Source organism: Odocoileus virginianus, chromosome 12, assembly GCF_023699985.2.
Source record: "Odocoileus virginianus isolate 20LAN1187 ecotype Illinois chromosome 12, Ovbor_1.2, whole genome shotgun sequence".
Lineage (NCBI taxonomy): Eukaryota > Metazoa > Chordata > Mammalia > Artiodactyla > Cervidae > Odocoileus > Odocoileus virginianus.
In genome coordinates, this window is record NC_069685.1 from 66,675,519 (window position 1) to 66,692,653 (window position 17,135).

The 17,135-nt window shown below is 49.5% G+C and overlaps 1 long non-coding RNA gene across 1 annotated transcript in view; it reads left to right on the forward strand.

Moving 5' to 3' along the window:
• The window catches only part of LOC139037851 (uncharacterized), a 37,051-nt gene extending 22,382 nt beyond the window's left edge, over positions 1 to 14,669 (forward strand). Inside the window, exon 3 of the long non-coding RNA XR_011490798.1 lies at positions 11,228 to 14,669. This is a non-coding gene — a long non-coding RNA (uncharacterized lncRNA). The remainder of the gene's footprint in view (positions 1 to 11,227) is intronic.
• The last annotated feature ends 2,466 nt before the right edge of the window (positions 14,670 to 17,135 follow it).

Here is a 17,135-nt window from a genome sequence, read left to right on the forward strand (position 1 = left end):
GTTGCCCCAATCAGTTGGATTGAATACTTTTTTTTTTAATTAATTAATTTATTGGCTACGGTGAGTCTACATCACTTTAGGCAGGCTTTGTCTAGTTGTGTCCAGTTGTGGCAAGTGGGGGCTACCCTTCACTGCGCTGTGCGGGCTTCTCATTGCGGCGGCTCCTCTTGTTGAGGAGCAGCGGCTCCGCTTGGCTTCAGGAGCTGGGGCACGGGGGCTTGGTCGCTGCGTGGCGTGCGGGGTCTTCCCGGACCCGGGATTGAACCAGTGTCCCTGTGTTGCCAGGCAGATTCCTTAACCCCGGGACCAACAGGGAAGCCATTGGAATACATTCTTACAGTATACTCTTTTTTAAAGGTTTGTTTTTTTTTAAGCAGTTTCATTGAAATACAATTCACATCATAAATTAATCCATTTAAAGTGTATAATTCAGTGAGTTTTGCAGTATGACATTCTTATTGTTTAATAAATTGTGGTAAATATATATGACATAAAATTTGCCATTTTAGCCATTTTAAGCTATACAGTTGAGTGGCATTAACTACGTTCACAGTGCCATGCAGCCCTCCCCACTGTCTATTTCTGAAACTCTCAGCCTCAGACAGAAAGTCTGTAACTGTCCTAGTGTACTCGTTTGTAGTGTTTGGTTTTTTTCAAATTGAAGTGTGGTTGGTTTATAATATTAGTTTCCGTTATACGACATAGTGATTCAGTGTTCTTATACATCATACTCCATTTAAAGCTATTACAAAATAATGACTGTATTCCTTTGTGCTGATTGGGATACCTTTGTTCCTCGTCTGTTTTACACACAGCGCGGTAGTCTGTGCCTCTTAGTGCCCCGGCCCTGTCTTCCCCGCTCCGCTTCCCTCCTCCTGCTGGTAACTGCAGTTTGTTCTCTACACCTGTGAGTCTGTTTCTGTTTTGTTATCTGCATTTCTTTATTTTTTAGACTCTACCTGTAAGTGACAACATAGACTAGTTGTCTTTTTCTGTCTGAGCTATTTCACTAAGCATAATACTCTCTAGGTCCATACACATTGTTGCAAATGGCAGAATTTCATTCTTTTTATGGCTGAGTAATGTACTATTTTATATACACTCACACACACACCACATCTTCTTTATCCAGTCATCTGTTGATAGATGCTTACATTGCTTCCATGTCTTTTCTGTTGTAAATAACACTGCTATAAACATTGGGGTGTTACGTGTATGTTTGAATTAGTGTTTTCACCCTCTTCATGGATGTACCCAGGAGTGGCGTTGCTGGATTGCATGGTAGTTCTGCTGTCAGTGTTCTGAGGAATCTCCACACTGTTTTCCACAGTGCCTACACCGAGCTACACAGGGCTCCCTTTTCTCTGCATCCTTACCAACATTTGTTACTGTGTCTTCTTTGATGATAGCCTTTTGACAGGTGTGAGGTGCTGTTTCATTATGATTTTGCTTTGTATTTCTCTGACGATTAGTGATGTTGAGCATCTTTTCATGTTGGCCATCTATATGTCCTCTTTGGAACAGTGTCTATTCAGGTCTTCTGCCCATTTCTCAATAGTGTTGTTTGTTTTTTAAGAGCAATATTTATTTTTTGGGTCGCATCAGGTCTTAACTGTGCATGTGGGATCTAGCTCCCTGACAAGGGATCAAACCTGAGTCCCCTATATTGCGAGCATGGAGTCTAAGCAGCTGGACCAACAGGGAAGTCCCTGGTTCTTTGTTTTGTTTTGTTTTTTAAATATTGTATGAAGTGTTTATGTATTTTGGATATTAACCCCAATTGGTCATATAATTATGACTTGCAAATACTTTCTCCCGTTCAGTAAGTTTTCTTTTCATTTGTCGGGGCTTTCCTTTGTTCTGTAAAGGTTCTTAAGTTTAATCAGGTGTCATTTATTTATTTTCAATTTTATTTCTTTTGCCTTAGGGGACAGGTCCAAAGAAATAGTGCTATGATTTATGTCAGAGTGTTCTGTCTATGCTCTTCTAGGAGTTTTATGGTTTCAGATCTTAGGTCTTTAATCCATTTTGAGTTTACATTTGTAAATGATGAAAGGAAATGCTCTAGCTTCATTCTGTTACATGTGGCTGTCCCGTTTCCCAAGCAACACGTACTGCAGAGACTGTCTTCTCCTCGTCACGCACTTCTGCCGCCTCTGCTGTGGACGGACCGGCCACACTTCTGCCGCCTCTGCTGTGGATGGACCGGCCACACTTCTGCCGCCTCTGCTGTGGATGGACCGGCCACACTTGTGCCGCCTCTGCTGTGGACGGACCGGCCACACTTCTGCCGCCTCTGCTGTGGACGGACCGGCCACACTTCTGCCGCCTCTGCTGTGGACGGACCGGCCACACTTCTGCCGCCTCTGCTGTGGACGGACCGGCCACACTTCTGCCGCCTCTGCTGTGGACGGACCGGCCACACTTCTGCCGCCTCTGCTGTGGATGGACCGGCCACACTTCTGCCGCCTCTGCTGTGGATGGACCGGCCACACTTGTGCGGCTCTGTTTCTGGGCTCTCTATTCTGTTCTGTCGATCTGTGTGTCTGTTCGGTGCCAGTCTGTTTGGATGACTAGCTTTATAGTATAATCTGAAGTCAGGGAGTGTGATACCTCCAGCTTTTTCTTTTTTTCTCTCACTAGTAGTGAAATTTACTTTGTTATTAAAAAAGATAAAACTTCCCAGCAAACAAAAGTGCAGGGCTGTATAGCTTTACCAGTGGAAGTCTACCAAACATATAAAGAAGAGTTAATATCTATTCTTCTCAAACTGTTCCAAAAGGCTGGAGAGGCTAGAATCCTGCCAAATTCATCCTACAAAGATCTCCATTACTAAAACCAGAAAAAGACAATACAAAAAAGGAAAATTACAGGCCAAAATCTGTAATGAGCATAAATACAAAACCCTCAATAAAACATCAACAAACTGAATTTAATCATATACACAAGAATAAAATTTTAGCCATCTTTCTGGGTAAGGGATGTTGGATACCATCTAACCCCTCCATTTTACGGATGAGAGGACAGACTCACAGAGGCAAGGTGGCTGCCCCAAGTCAGGAGGCTCGTCAGTAGCAGTCCTCCCAGTCCAAGGGACGGTGTTCAGAGCAGGTCACAGAAGGGGTCTCTGGCTCCTTGACAGAAAGTGGGGCTTGAACCTCTCCTGACCCAAAGAGGGTTTAGGAGTCCCCCACGGGAGGTCTCTCTTGTGTGTCCTGGGTACCCGGCCATCTAGTAGTAGGGAATGGGGCCACTGCACCCCGGTAACAGTGTTTCTGTTTCTCTCAAACTATGCAGCGAATCTTCAGGGTCCATCCAAATCCCCACTTGATTCTTAATTCTTAGAAACATTGTTATTTAAAGCATATAATTAGCAGTCAGAGAATGGTGTGGGACATTTACTAGCTGTGTCAGTTTATGAGTTCCTTCTGCCCACTAGTGTAAGCTCTAGGAAGGCAGGAGCTGGTGGTTGATTCACTGTAGCGTGTGCCCAATTGATGGGTGATGGTTGATTGGGTTAATTGAGCTGTGCTGTTCTGGGGGGAAAGAAAAAAAAAGCTACGGTATGAGATGTGAGTTCCTCACAGAGTTTCTCTATGCCGTCCAGCAGAGACGCCTGTTGGATCTCAGAACGTTGGAACTGACAGAGGTTGTGACTGTCCCCCAGTCACTGAGAACCACGTCTGAATCTTCCTTTGTCATACTTACATGGTGTTAGTGACACCCTCATTCACACGACTGATTACTGCTCCTCTTCTCTCATCTTCTCTTCTGCCTCACCATCTGTCTCAGCACCCAGGCTGGTAAACAGTCGGTGCTCAGAAAGTACTTGCTGAAGGCATGGATGAAGGAACAGACCAACTTGTTTTATAGATGAAGCCGCAGAGGCCCAGGGTGGTCGGGCTTCTCGGTGACAAAGCTGGGACAAGCAGTCAGGTCTCCTGGGTCTCAGGCGGGTCTGCATCCTCTCCGCTTTCCTTTGTGTTCGGTCAGTATTGGGGTCTAGTCCAACCTGCTTGTTTCCAGAAGGGAAACTGAGACCCAGAGAGGGGAAGGACTCGCCCACAGTCACAGAAGAAGACCATGACAGAGCCAGGCCTAGAACCGAAATCTGTTGCCTCCCAAGCCAGTGCTCTTTCCCTGTAAAGGCGTAGGGAGACGGAGCTGGATCGGGCTGATGGCCAAGCCCCTGTAGGAGGTCACATAGCCGAGCGGCTCTCAGAGTTCCTTGTCTATTCTTAGCCTGAACTTTTAGTGACTTTGGTCTGCAGCGGCTCCCCCCCCCTTTATCCGCTGCACTTGTTTTTTTGTGTGTATATGCGGTACGGGTTTTTAAATAAGGGGTGCTACGTGGAGGAAGTGGGCTTCAGCGCCGTCCTGCCACAGGGGCTCTGAGAAGAATAAACGTGAGAGGGGCCCTGAGAAAACAGTCCGCTTCTCTCCTCTGAAGTGACCCCACAGCCGCCCTCTCTGCTGCCTCTCACAACCGTCAACGCAAGGCTGAACTCCTCGCACAACGAGGAGGAAATGGCCAGAAGGAATTTACAAAGAGGGCCGACTGTTAGCATTGGCCGCTGATGCCTCACTTTGAGGAAGACTAAAAACGCGCTCCTTGGAAGCCATAGTCCCTTTTCTAACTTCCACGTCAGCTTCCCACTGCCGCGTCATTTATGTCAGCCATCAGCTATGAACTAAGAGCCGCTTTCTGCACAAATTCTCAAAACCCATTTCTCTCCTTTGCCAAATACCTGCTCTGAACAGGGACACACAAGAAATTTAAGCAGCTACTGACTTTGGGTTACTGGAAAGGACCAGAAACCCAGAGGATAGAGGGTAATCAGTGCTGCAAAGAACAGTGACCGGTGAGGACAGCTCTGAGAGTTCCGAGGAGGCAGGAGCTGCTCTGGGCGGGCCCAGGTGAGAGAAGCCGCGGGCGGGGGCCGTTTGAACCAGGTCTGGTGTGTGAGTTGTCTGTTGCCGTGTAACAAATTGCCTCAAAACTTAGTGGCTTAGAGCAAAAGCGTTTATTATCTCACAATTTCTGTGGGTGGAGAATCGGATCCAACTTAGCAGGATGACTCTGGCTCAAGGTGTTCTGGGAGGTTGCGGTCAAACTCCTGGCCTAAAGGCTCGCCAGGACGTAGAGGGGAACCCAGTCTCAAGCTCACCGAACCGGTCGTTGGCAGACCCATCCCTCGTGGCACAGGCTTCTCTACACGACGTCTTCCGCCCTTGGAGCTGGCTTCCCCCAGGGTGAGAGATTTAAGACAGCAAGAGTGACAAGATGTGCACCACGGCCCTTTGGAAACCTGATCTTAGAAGCACTCTCCCGTCACTTCCGCTGACTCTTCACTGGAAGCAAGTCAGGAGGCTTAGCCCACCAAGAGACGGAGGTCACTGGGGGCCGTGTCAGGGGCTGCCTCCCCCAGCCCTGCTGGATGGACAGGATTTAACTGAGGTGCAGAAAGCATTTCAGGTGGAAATAAGAGGGCGAGCACAGAGGTCACAGAGGTTTGAGTGCGGCGACTTGGTTGGAGCAAAGCGCTTACGTAGGAGTGTGGGCAGTAACTGGAGACATCGTCTGGGCCCAGATTGAACTGGGTTTAAAAAACACACCAGGCCACAGAGTTTTACTTCCGTCCTTAGGCGCTTGTCTCTACTGCCCCACTCCACGCTGAGCTCTGTAAGTTTGGGAACTACTCCTGTTTCATTCTCAGTACGTCTCTGTGATTTACAGCAGAAGTTGGCAAGTGGTGGTGATCAGGAAGACTTAATGAATAAATCCTGTGAAGTCTGTGTCAGGAGAATGTTCAGTGCCAGATCTGTTGTCGTCATCCTTTAAGGATTCAACAGAATCACTTGCAGAGCTCCCGATCAAGATTCAAACGCTGCCCCTTATTCCTAAGGTACCACTACTGAGATTCACAGCACACAGCCAAGAGGAGAGTTGGGCTGTGGACTACAGTCCATGTGGTTGCAAAGAGTCAGACACAGCTTAGCAACTAAACAACACAAGCTCTTTCATCAGACCTGATCATCCTGTTGAGCCTCAGAATCTCGGCGCCTGGGCAGGAGAGGACCAGCTTGGTGTCTAAGGGCAGGCAAAGCCTGTCTCCCTCGGCAGCGCAGGGGTGAGATGAGGCCAGCACAGCTGGGCTGGGCAGCCTCCTCACACTGGTGCTGACCACTTGCCACGCCACCTCCTCCCGTGGCTGGCTGGAATGCCTCTCCGAGCTGCCTTCATGCATCGCCCTTTGGTGTGAAGGGAGAGAGAGCCTATTCTGGGGGAAGGAGTAGAGGAAACAAAACTATCAGGTGGAGTGTGTGTTTGGGGCCGCCCCAGTCTGGGAGCTTAACCAGTAGAAAGGCCTTTCTCACAGTTCTGGAGGCTGCTGGTCGGCAGGTTGGGTTTCTCCTGAGGCCCTTCTCTGCGCCTTTTGATGGTTGGCCTCCCATCGGCAGGCCTTCTTCTCTGCTCACATCCCTGTGTCTTTTCCTCATCTTACAAAGTCACCAGTCCTGTTGGATTAGGGCCCCACATTCATAACCTCATTTAACCTTAACAACCTCGCTAAAGGCTTGTCTCCACATACAGTCACACTGGGGGCTAGGGCTTCCTCACACAAGGGAGAGGGACCCAGTTCATTCCATAATGGGGGCCAAAGTTTATTGCACACACGCCTTAGGTCCTGTCATCTGTGTTCTTTTCAGGGGGTTTGCAGAGATGGTGATCGAGTATTCTTTTTCTCCCCCAAGGCTTTCCTTTTCTCTATTTTTAAATTTGTCTCTCTGGCTGTGCTGGGTCTCCGTCGCTGCGCACAGGCCCTCTCTGATTGTGGGGGGTGAGGGCTACCCCCTGATGCGTGCTGCACAGACTTCTCACTGTGGGGTCCTCTCGTCGCAGAACACAGGTGCCAGGGCGCGCGGGCTTCGGCAGTGTGTGAGTGGACTCAGTAGTTGCGGCCCACGGGCCTCGTTGCTCTGTGGCATACGCGGTCTTCCTGGATCAGGAACCGAACGTGTGCCCCCTCGCTTGGCAGGTGGATTCTTGCCCACTGCACCACCAGGGAAGTCCTGACCCCTGACTGCTAAAGGTGCGTCACAGCCACTGTCCCCCATGATGTCACGGGAACCTCCCGGTTAGTAGAGATGATATCTCTCGTCTACAGAAGGGGAAGCCAAACCGGGAGGGTTCCCAGGCTCCCCCCAAGTTACAAAGTGTCTAGAGTCTGGTTTCCGGATCCTGGGCCTCTCTCTATACCCTGCCTTGGTATAATCTGCTCTTGACCACTTGGGACCAGCCCCTTAGCACCTGGACTGAGATTCTGACTGCCCACTTCTTCCTCCTGCCCACTCCATCAGAACCTAACCCCCCACCCCCAAGTCCTTCCATTTGATTTTCAAAGCAACAAGTAGCTGACTGAAGAAAACTGTCAATAATCCACGTTGATTTGTTGGTGCAAGATTACTCAGGAGGGATCCTAGCCAAACAGGTTAACAATCTGTGACACTTGACAGCCTGTAGAACACTGTCTTCGTAGACCATATCTAACTGACTTTCACTATAACAAGAACTCTCTGAAGTGGATGCTACTGCTATCCATACTTTCTAGACTCAGAGATGGGCAGTTAGCCTCGAATCACGCAGGTAAGTGCAGAGGCTGGACTTGAACCGAACACTGTGAGCTGTCTCTACTCTGCCTTCCTCCGCCTCCAAAGTCTGCTAGATCGTTCAGAGCAGTGTTTTCTTGCACGGACGCTCTCCTCTAACTACTCCAGCCTGTGGCGCTCACCCTTCCCTGGGCATTCCTTCCTGACCGCCCCTCTGTCGAGCTCCCACAGCGCTGGGACTTGAGACTCTGCTCCCTTCCTGCTTAGCCGGGGTGACCGCAAACACATGTTCCCTCCTCACTAGGCTTTTGCTTCTTCATCTGGGATTAATTTCATTGACTAAGGTCATTTTCCACCTTTAAGAGTCTTAAACAAACTGATTGTCTTTATCTTCCGTTTCTTTCTTCCCATAAACAGTTATTTAGCATCTGCTATGTGTCAGGCCCTGTGCTATGTACTCTTCCCCCCTTTTCTCATTTCTTTTTAAAGTGAACTTGGACCTTTGAGTGTCTTACTAACAGAAAACAATAGCAACAGAAGAGAAAACCCAAGAATGAAAAAGATAAAAGCTTCCTCAGCAGGTTCCCGCACTGCCGCCCCACCACGCGAATGCACCGGCCTGGGGGACGGACAGCAGGTTCGCAAAGTGGAGCAGCAGCCCCCAGGACCAGCCCGGCAGGGACCCTGCCCTCAGGGCGCACACTTTCCTACCTGCCAGGGTTGCCCCTTGAAAGCGTCTGCAGGGTGCTTGTAGAGAGAGCTCCGTCATGCAGACAAATGACTGAGGAAGGAAAGAAAGGCCACAGAGTGAGACGTGGCAAAGAGGGGACCTGGAAGCTGGGCCTTTTCATTTCCAGCCTGGGGTATTTCTCTTCCACCCTGTCCTTGCACCGTGAGTTCTCCCTTCCTGCTCACTGCTGAGACTGTGGCCTCTCTGCTGGGCGTTTTGGCCGAGGTCTAGCCTTGTGCTGCTGCTGATTTCATAGCTGACAACAGGACTCGTGGGTCACCATGTCAACGTCCAGATGTCCAGTTTCCACTGAGATCTTAAACACAAGAGTATGAGAAACAAGCCTGGTGCTCGGGCTGAGCCAGCTCGTAAGCAGGGCTTCCCTCTGTTCTCTCTATGCTGCCAGGGCCAGACTATGCTAGCCCTCTCTAGGAGACGGCGCGCTTCGCTGTCCCACTCACGACACTCCTGCCCCCAGCTTTTCTCCAAATTAGGACCTGGAGTAGCTGCCTCTAGATCAGGCTCCGCTCGCTCTGTATGCCAGTCATTTGCTGAAAAAACCTTCACCACTCCTTGCGTCCGGTTTCTCGAGGAGACATTCTGAGGTTTAGGCCACCGAGGAGAGTGTGAGCCCCGGTGTGGGATCAGCCCCCGTGTTCCTCTCCACGTGGAAGCACCCTCACCGTGTGTTTCACAGAAGCAGCAGCTTGGTGCCAAAGGTACACGAACACCTGTTTGCACTGTCGGCCCTCAACTAGTGTGAACGTCACCACACTGCTTTTGAAAACTGCATTTTATCAAAAGCATACCAGCATGTGATTTAACAAGCCAGCTTCTACAGTCCTACAAGGGTTTTTAAGACAAAGACAGAGTGGCCCTGGGCCTCTCTCCACTCACCCCATCCCCACTTCTCCTTCCCTAGAGGGACCGCTTCCACCTTGCTTGGCTCATGCTTTTACTGATACCCGTCTGTAAATATCAACAACAGGTTTGTAGAGCTGCTTCCTGGTTTTCCAGTTCGGGGGTTATCTGCTGCCGTCCCACCACAGGACGTGAGGACTCAGCCCCCTTCCTCCACACGCGTGTGCGCGTCCCACGCTGCCTTGTCCCTGCTGTAGTGAGTGTGGTTTTGTGTAGACCGAAGGTTGCGCACTTGTCCCTGTGACAGAGCTAAGCCATGGAGTCAGTTAGGGTGGCTTTTCCTTTCCAGCGCATCTCTGCTTTGATTCCCGTTTTTTTCACGCATGTAGGTTTCTAAGACCACAGCACTAATTCCCTCTCAGCCCTGCCAGCTGCAGATCCCCCAGTGTGTCCTTGGAGGCTCCCTTCTCTCCTGCTCTGGGGGCGCTGGTGCGTGGCTGCCCGAGATTCCCTGGCCTTTTTCTTGTCTTGCATCACCTGTTTCTGGATTGCATGTCTTCTCATTTTTTGCTTCCTTCCCTCTTTTTGATGACTTAGATTTTTGGAAACTTCTGAGAGTGCATGAAAGGGAAACTTTTTTAAACTTTGCATGTCTGAAGTGTCTAACCGCTGCTTGATTAACTGTGGGGTCCCAGATAAGGAGTCGTTTTTGCCTCTGAACTTCAACAGCATGGCTAGTTGTCTTCCAGCTTTCAGGGCCGCTGTGGGGGCCACGCCTTCTTTGCATGTGGCCTGGTAGGAGTTCTTCGTCTTCAGCATCAAGAATGTCACCAGGTCACACCTATCGCGCTGGCCACTTGGTGGCCCGTTCAGTCTCAAAGCTCGTGTTCTATGATTCTGGAGTATTCTCCTGAGTTATTTTATACCCTTCATCGTAGTTCTGAAACCCCTGTGACTCGGCGGTTGGGATGAATTTCTCAGCTGTTCTTTCCTTGTTACCTTCTTGGTCTTTTTTATTCTACTCTCTGGGAAATTTCCTCAATTTATCTTCTAATGCTTTTATTACATTAAAATTTCTGGTGTCATTTTTCTTTTTTCCTTTCCAAGAGCTTGGAGACTTTTCCCTAAAAGAAGAAAAAAAAATTGTTTTCAGTGGAGTTTTAGATATAGTGAAATTAGACGCATGTGGCTAGCCCACTATTTTTACCCAGTGTCTCTAAATACATTGGTTCTCTAACAATTCCTACCTTCTATTTGTATCAAATCCATTAAATTTTTATAATGGTGTCTACTAGTTAATGTACTTGACCCTCACAGCCTAGAATGTGGTATCTGTGTAGAACCTTGGGGTCGTCTGATTCATTCCTGTCACTGACAGAATACTCAGTTCTCAGAGACGTGAAGTGTCCTCTTGGAAAATACTTGTTCCTGCCGGGACTCACCAGAGGCATGTGAGATGAATGACTTGGCAGATGCACTGTACTCTCATAGCTTTTTTGTTTGTTCCTTTGGGCTAGTGGTAAAGAACCCACCTGCCAATGCAGGGGACGTAAGAGATGTGAGTTTGATCCCTGGGTCGGGAAGATCCCCTGGAGGAGGGCATGGCAACTCACTCCAGTGTTCTTGCCGGGAGAATCCCAGACAGAGGAGCCTGGCGAGCTACAGTCCGCGGGGTCGCAAAGAGTCGGACGTGGTTTGTTTAGTCTTTTCCAAAGAGTGTTGCTGAGTTATAATTGACATATAATCAATAAACTGCACACATTTAAAGTGTGTGACTTGATCAGTTTTGACCCATATACATATGGCCCACATGCGTATATATACACACATACGTATGAAACCATCATCACAGGCAGGACACTGATCACTCCCCAGCTCCCTGTCCCCTTTGTTATTCCTTCCTCCTGCCTCCAGCCCAGGCAGCCGGGGGTCTGCTTTCTGTCACTGTGGATTCGTTTGCATTTGCTCGGTACAAATGGAATCACAGAGCGTGGTCTGTCTTTCTGTCTGGCTTTTCTGCACTAGGTTTGCTGGGTGCTTCGGAGGCCACGCCTGGCTGTCCTGGTGAGGAGGCTTCGCCAGCTCCACCTCCTTCCACAGTCTTCCTCTTCTGCACGCTTCCCATCTCGCCTCCCACAGACGCTGCCACCTGCCGTGCTCCGGCCTTCTCTTCTCCATCCAAGCCTGTAGTCAGCAAAGGACCGAATTAACATCCACAATGAGGTGACTGATACGATTTCATCTGTATGACTTGGGTGATTGCACAGAAGACAAAAACTCATGCTTGGCTTGTGCCGAAGAAGTAAAGCTCTAGTGATGGATTTCTGAGCATGAGCACTTCAGTTTGGAGAGATTTTTGGACAAAGGCCTCCCCTGAACCTCTAGACTTGCACCCTGGTAGCAGAATCCCCGCGAGTTGAAATCCCCTCTGGTTCCATTCAGAATTTTGGTTTCCTGAAACGTCAGCCATTGAGAAGCTAAAAAAAGAACGAATGTCTCGCTGGCCTTCCTTCCTTTCGGTCTGTTTGGCAGAGAAAACAACCCTGTGTCGATAAGAGGTCACTCGAGAAGGCGGGGCTCCCGCGTTTTGTCCCTGGGTCTCTGGTCCGGGTGAGAGGGGGGCCACGGAAAGCGGTCCCGGGCCGCCAGACCACAGTCTGAAGCCCGCAGACCGGCCTGGCTCTGGAGGTGCCCCCTTCTTTCCTTGCTTGTTTGCATGTTTAATCTGTAATTCTTCATCAGGTAATTCACATTTCGTTCTTGACAGTACGTACTGTGAAGGAGGAGAATTGGAAATATTTTTACATGTTAAAATGAGAAGAGGGGTAGCATAATCTCAGCTTCAACGCAGTCCTCCGCGGTGGCCCTGTCCGAGGGGAGCGCCAGGCCGCTGTGCTCGCCGGGGAGCGTAGTGGTTAGGGACCCTTGGGGTGGGAGCAGGGGCGTCGGCGTTGGTTTGATAGGTAGTGTGTGTGTTTATGGTTTGTAACGATTGCCGGTGCAATGATATTTTCACATTACATAGTCATGTATTAAGGCAAATTATCGTCTGTGTTCTTCAGGCTGTGACTTACTTACTAAAGACAAGTTTGTTCTCTTAAACACTGGCAGTGTTGCCCCCCCCCCACACACACACACCCCATCTCCCAGCACCATAGTTTTGTTAGCTTTTTACAGTTTTAGCTTGTTTAGATGCCACGTGTGAGGGGTATATAGTGCTGTCTTTCTCTGTGGCTCGTCTCAAGGCCCACCCGTGCTGCAAGCGGCAGAGAGTCCCCACTCTCCACTGTGTCTGCTATATCCTGTATCCATTCGTCCATTGATGGGCATTTCACTTCTTTCCATGTCTTGGCTGTTGGCAATAGGGAGTGCAGATGTCTTGTTGAAATCCTGTTTTCATTTCCTTTGGCTATATACCCAAGAATGGGTTGCTGAATCACAAGGTAAATCTATTTTTCTTCTTTTTGAGGAAGCTCCGTATTGTTTTCCGTAGAGGTTGGGCCACTTTACATTCCCACCAAAAATGTATAAAGGGATTGAGCTTATTTTCACATGCTTATTGATCAGTTAGACTTCCTCATCCAAACTGTCTGGTTTTAAGTCCACCCGTTTGTCTAGCAGGTTATTTTCATAGGAGTTGTGTCCTGTGGACACTTATCCTTTATTGATTGCTGGCGACATGCACCGCAGTTACTTTCTCCAAGTTTGCGGCTTTTCTTCACACTTTTTGAATGTTTCTTGTGGAAAAAGAAGTTTAAAATTTTAAATAAGTAGGTTTAGCAGTATTTTCTCTTACAGATCTTCTGCTTTAAGAAATCCATCTTTCCCCAGAGATCATAAAGTTATCTTTGTTTTTTTGTTTCTTGCTTGTTAAAAGAGTTAAAGTTTTTTTTTAAAGTGTTAAAGTTTTTTTAACCACCGTTATTTTGTTTTCAGTTTTACTTTCCCATTAAGAAACTCTATTGTCTCAGAGCCATCTAACGAACACTCTGTCCTTTTTCTGTGAGTTGTGATGTCACCGCAACCACACGACACATGCCCATGCGAGACAAATTTGTTTCTAACCTTTATCTCCCACCCACTTTGTCTGTTTGCCTGTCTGCCTATTTAATGTCTGCCTTGAGCTTTATGCTTCAGATATCGTTTACGGCAAATTCTCACCTTCTTCAAAAGGAGGGAAGTTGTTTTGGCTCTTTTCGCTCGTTTTGTTTTTCCCCCTCACATTATTTATTTTTTCAATCCAGATTGTCAAATTTCATGAAAACCCTCTTGGGCTTTTCAAGAGGTTTATATTTCATTTAAAATTAATTTGGAAATAACTGCCAATTTTATAATATAGACTCTTCCCGTTCACAAACATGGCATGTCTCTGCATCAGATTGAGTCTTCTCTTCTGTGCATATTTGTTAGATTTATTCTTAGGTACCCTCTAGTTTTTGTTGCTATTGTAAATGATATATTTGTAAATTGGTTCTTAGAATAGCTTTTAATTTTATTGTTATTTTGAATTTACTGATTTTATTATTATCTTCGGCTGCTGGTCTTCGTGGCTGCGCGAGGGCCTTCTCTGGAAGCTCGAAGCGGAAGCTGCTCCCCAGGGGCCGTGCGCGGGCTCCCTTGAGGCGCAGAGGCTCACGGGCGGCTCTGTGGTTGTGGCTTGCTGGCTTGGTTGCTCTGTGGCATGTGGAATCTTCTGGGCCAGGGATCGAACCCGTTTCCCGGCATTGGCGGGCAGATTCTTATCCACCGCGCCACCAGAGGAGTCCTCTTACAATAGTTGTTGATGGTATATAGGAAGGCTGTTGATTTTTTTAATATTGACCATCTATCCAGCAGCCTTGATGAGCTCTCCTTAGTACAGTCATCTCCAAGGAAATTTTTTGAATTTTTCAACAGAGTTAATGCAAATAGTATCACTTTATTTCCTTTCCCAGTCTTACATCCGTTTCATGCTTACTGTGATCTCTCAGACCTTTATTACAATACTGAATAGTCTTTACTAGAGAGAGAAGGCTTCTAATATTTCACCACTGAATATGATGTTTGCTGTAGGATTTCAAGGAGTACTGTTTATTGGGCTAAGAAAATGCTTTTATATTTCTAGCTTACAAAGAGTTTTTACTATGAATAGATGTTGAATTTTTAACATCATAATAATTTGCTGTGTCTATTGAGATATGTTTCTTTAATTTACTAATGTGAATACTATTGATTGATTATCTAATGTTAAGCCACCCTGGCATTCCTAGGATAAACTCTAATGGGTCATGATTTATTTTTATACATTGCTAATACTGAATATTTTGTGTCTAAACTTGTGGGTAATATTGGCCTCAAGTTTTCCTTTTTCATACTTTACTTATAGTATATAGAGGCGTAAACAAACTTTTTATAAGGGTAGAGCCACTGGAATCAGAAGGGAATCTGAAGAGCTTCCCGTTTGGTCACAGCACTGTAGCAGGAGAAACTGGAGCCCAGAGAAAGGAAACAGCCTTTCCAAAATTACACAGCCTTAGAAAGAGCTGGGGCTGAAGTACTTGGCAGAGCACTTGTGAATTTCCGATTGCTCCCCCACTCATGGTCTTATTCTGTCTACAGCAGGAAGAGTGTTGTTCATTGCCCCTCGGTCAGTGAAGAGTCTGCCTGCAGTGCAGGAGACCTGGTTCGATCCCTGGGTCAGGAAGATCCCCTGGAGCAGGGCATGGCAACCCACTCCAGTATCCTGGCCTGGAGAATCCCATGGACGGAGGAGCCTGGGTTGGCCACAGTCCACAGGGTCACAAGAGTCAGGCACCACTGAGCGACTGAACCACCAGTGCGTTTATGGTCAGGCTGAGAACCGGGGAGGTCACGTCATGAACTGTGTGGCTAGAAGCCAGGCATCAGACTCCTAGACCAGGGCCCCCTTCCAAGCTACTTTTGTTCTATGCCCAAACCCCCTGACAGATCCATTGTTTAGCCTGAAATGAAGGGAACCCTGAGACCTACATCCAAAATGATTACTGTATAGAAGTCCAGCAGTATTTTCACAGGCATGTCAGACAAGCGGCCCATCTGCTTGAGCGTGTCTGTCTGAGCGGCCCACTCCAGCGGGCAAGGGTGAGGCCTTCATGGTCCCCAAGAGTTGTCGGGTGAAGGGACACCCTCAAGGCCAGAGTGAGTCCGGGGTCTCTGAGGCTGTCCGTCACAGAGCCTGTTACAGAGCAGAGCGGGGCTCCCTGACCGCCTGTCCTTGCCGCCCCCGGAGAATGGGGCTGCAGTTTGCCCCCCACCCCGCTGCCACCCCGCCCCTCCCCGGTATCTCTGCGGGCTGCTTCCTGCACCAGCGCCCTTGTTTCGCTCGTGCTATTTGTGTCTGCTGCTAACAGCTGGCCCCAGCCCGGCAGCCCCTTGCTCGGAGGATTATCCAATTATCCCATTAGCCCAGCGTGTCCTTCCTTCCTCCAGCGCTATTAGCTCCCGTCTCCTGCTCCCTCGCTCCCTCCGAGGGCCGGCCTGTGGCCTCTGTCGCTCCTTCCCAGCCTGGCCGAGGGCCGGGTCAGCCCCCAGTCACACAGACTCGGGGAGCACCAGAGCTGGAAGGGGCACTCTGCATGGTGGAAGGAAGCTGGCCGCCGTGTTTCAAGTCCCGTGAGCCCGTTCGGCCCCACGAAGGCCTTAGGCCCCGGGTCTCACGTCCACGGCCGTGTTCTTCCCTACCGCACCTGGTCGCCACGCTATATCAGGCGCTCACTATGCTCAACCCTGGGCTGGAAGGGAAACCATTCCCACTACACTGTCTGGAAATCTGTGGTTGGGGTTAGAAGTTACTGTCTAAGAGAGCGCACACGCCGGTGAAGACCAGCACATTGCCCGGGAGCTCAGTCGTGCCTCAGCAGAAGAGATGCCAGCGGAGTAGGTGACACGCTTCTGCTTCCGGGGCACAGAGCCGGCCCTGAGTGCTAGAGGCACGCTGGAGGCGGAGAAGAGGCTTCCCGCGGGCTCTGGCGGGCCTCCTGGAGGAGGTCGTGGGGAAGCACGGGCTGTGCTGAAAGTAGGGGAGATTCAGAGGGTCCGCATTCGTTCCTGGCCGAGGCCTCCCTGAAAGGGAGAGACGGGGAGTGGGTTAGGATGGGGGAGCGGTCCAGCGGGCTCATTCGGGGCGGCTAGGGGACGAGCAGGGGCTCGGCCAACACAGCATCCTGAGGGAGGCCTGGTGTGACCGGGAGCGCCGTCCTGGAGCTGATGCGGGAAGGCGATCTGACTGCAGGGGCCGAAGCAGCTACAGCGAAAACAGAGGTCCGTCTGGAGCTCATCCAGGTGGGTGAGAGGATAAGGCCTTGCTAACGCCACGACTTTGGGGGATTTCTGAAGGTAGGATGGATGGAACAGATTCAGAAGACGTCTGGAAAGAGGAGTTGACAGGATACCACAGACTGGGTCTGGGGAGACATGGATCCCGGCAGTAGGAAGTACTGGGCAGGGAGGAGGCGGGGTGGGTGAGGACCCCCCCTTCTGCAGCCTTGGGCACGCGTTAGGGGGAGAATGTCATAAACTGGCAAAGTCTGCTTAACCTGTGCTGCGTGATGCTTCCCCTACCCCACGTCTGAGCTCCTCAGGCTCCTCCTCCCCACGTGCTGACCCCAGCAGACAGCCGTGCATTTCAGAGAAGCCTTCACTCCTCCGGACCCGAGCCATTAACTGTATGGAACAGGATGGGGCTGGAGACAATAGAGGATCCGTTGTCCATGTCCCTTGCAGGCCAGCAAGGCAGGGGTGTCCTCAGAGTGCCCTCCCACCCCCCAGATCTTGAGCACCTTCCTTCAGTCACTCGCTGATTGCGCCAGGTGTCGCTGAGACTCCCTTCTCTGGGCGGCGCGTCCTCAATGGGGACTTGAGTTTGCTGATGATTGGCTGTGGTGTTGAAACCTGAACACCATCCTCCTGCCTTGAG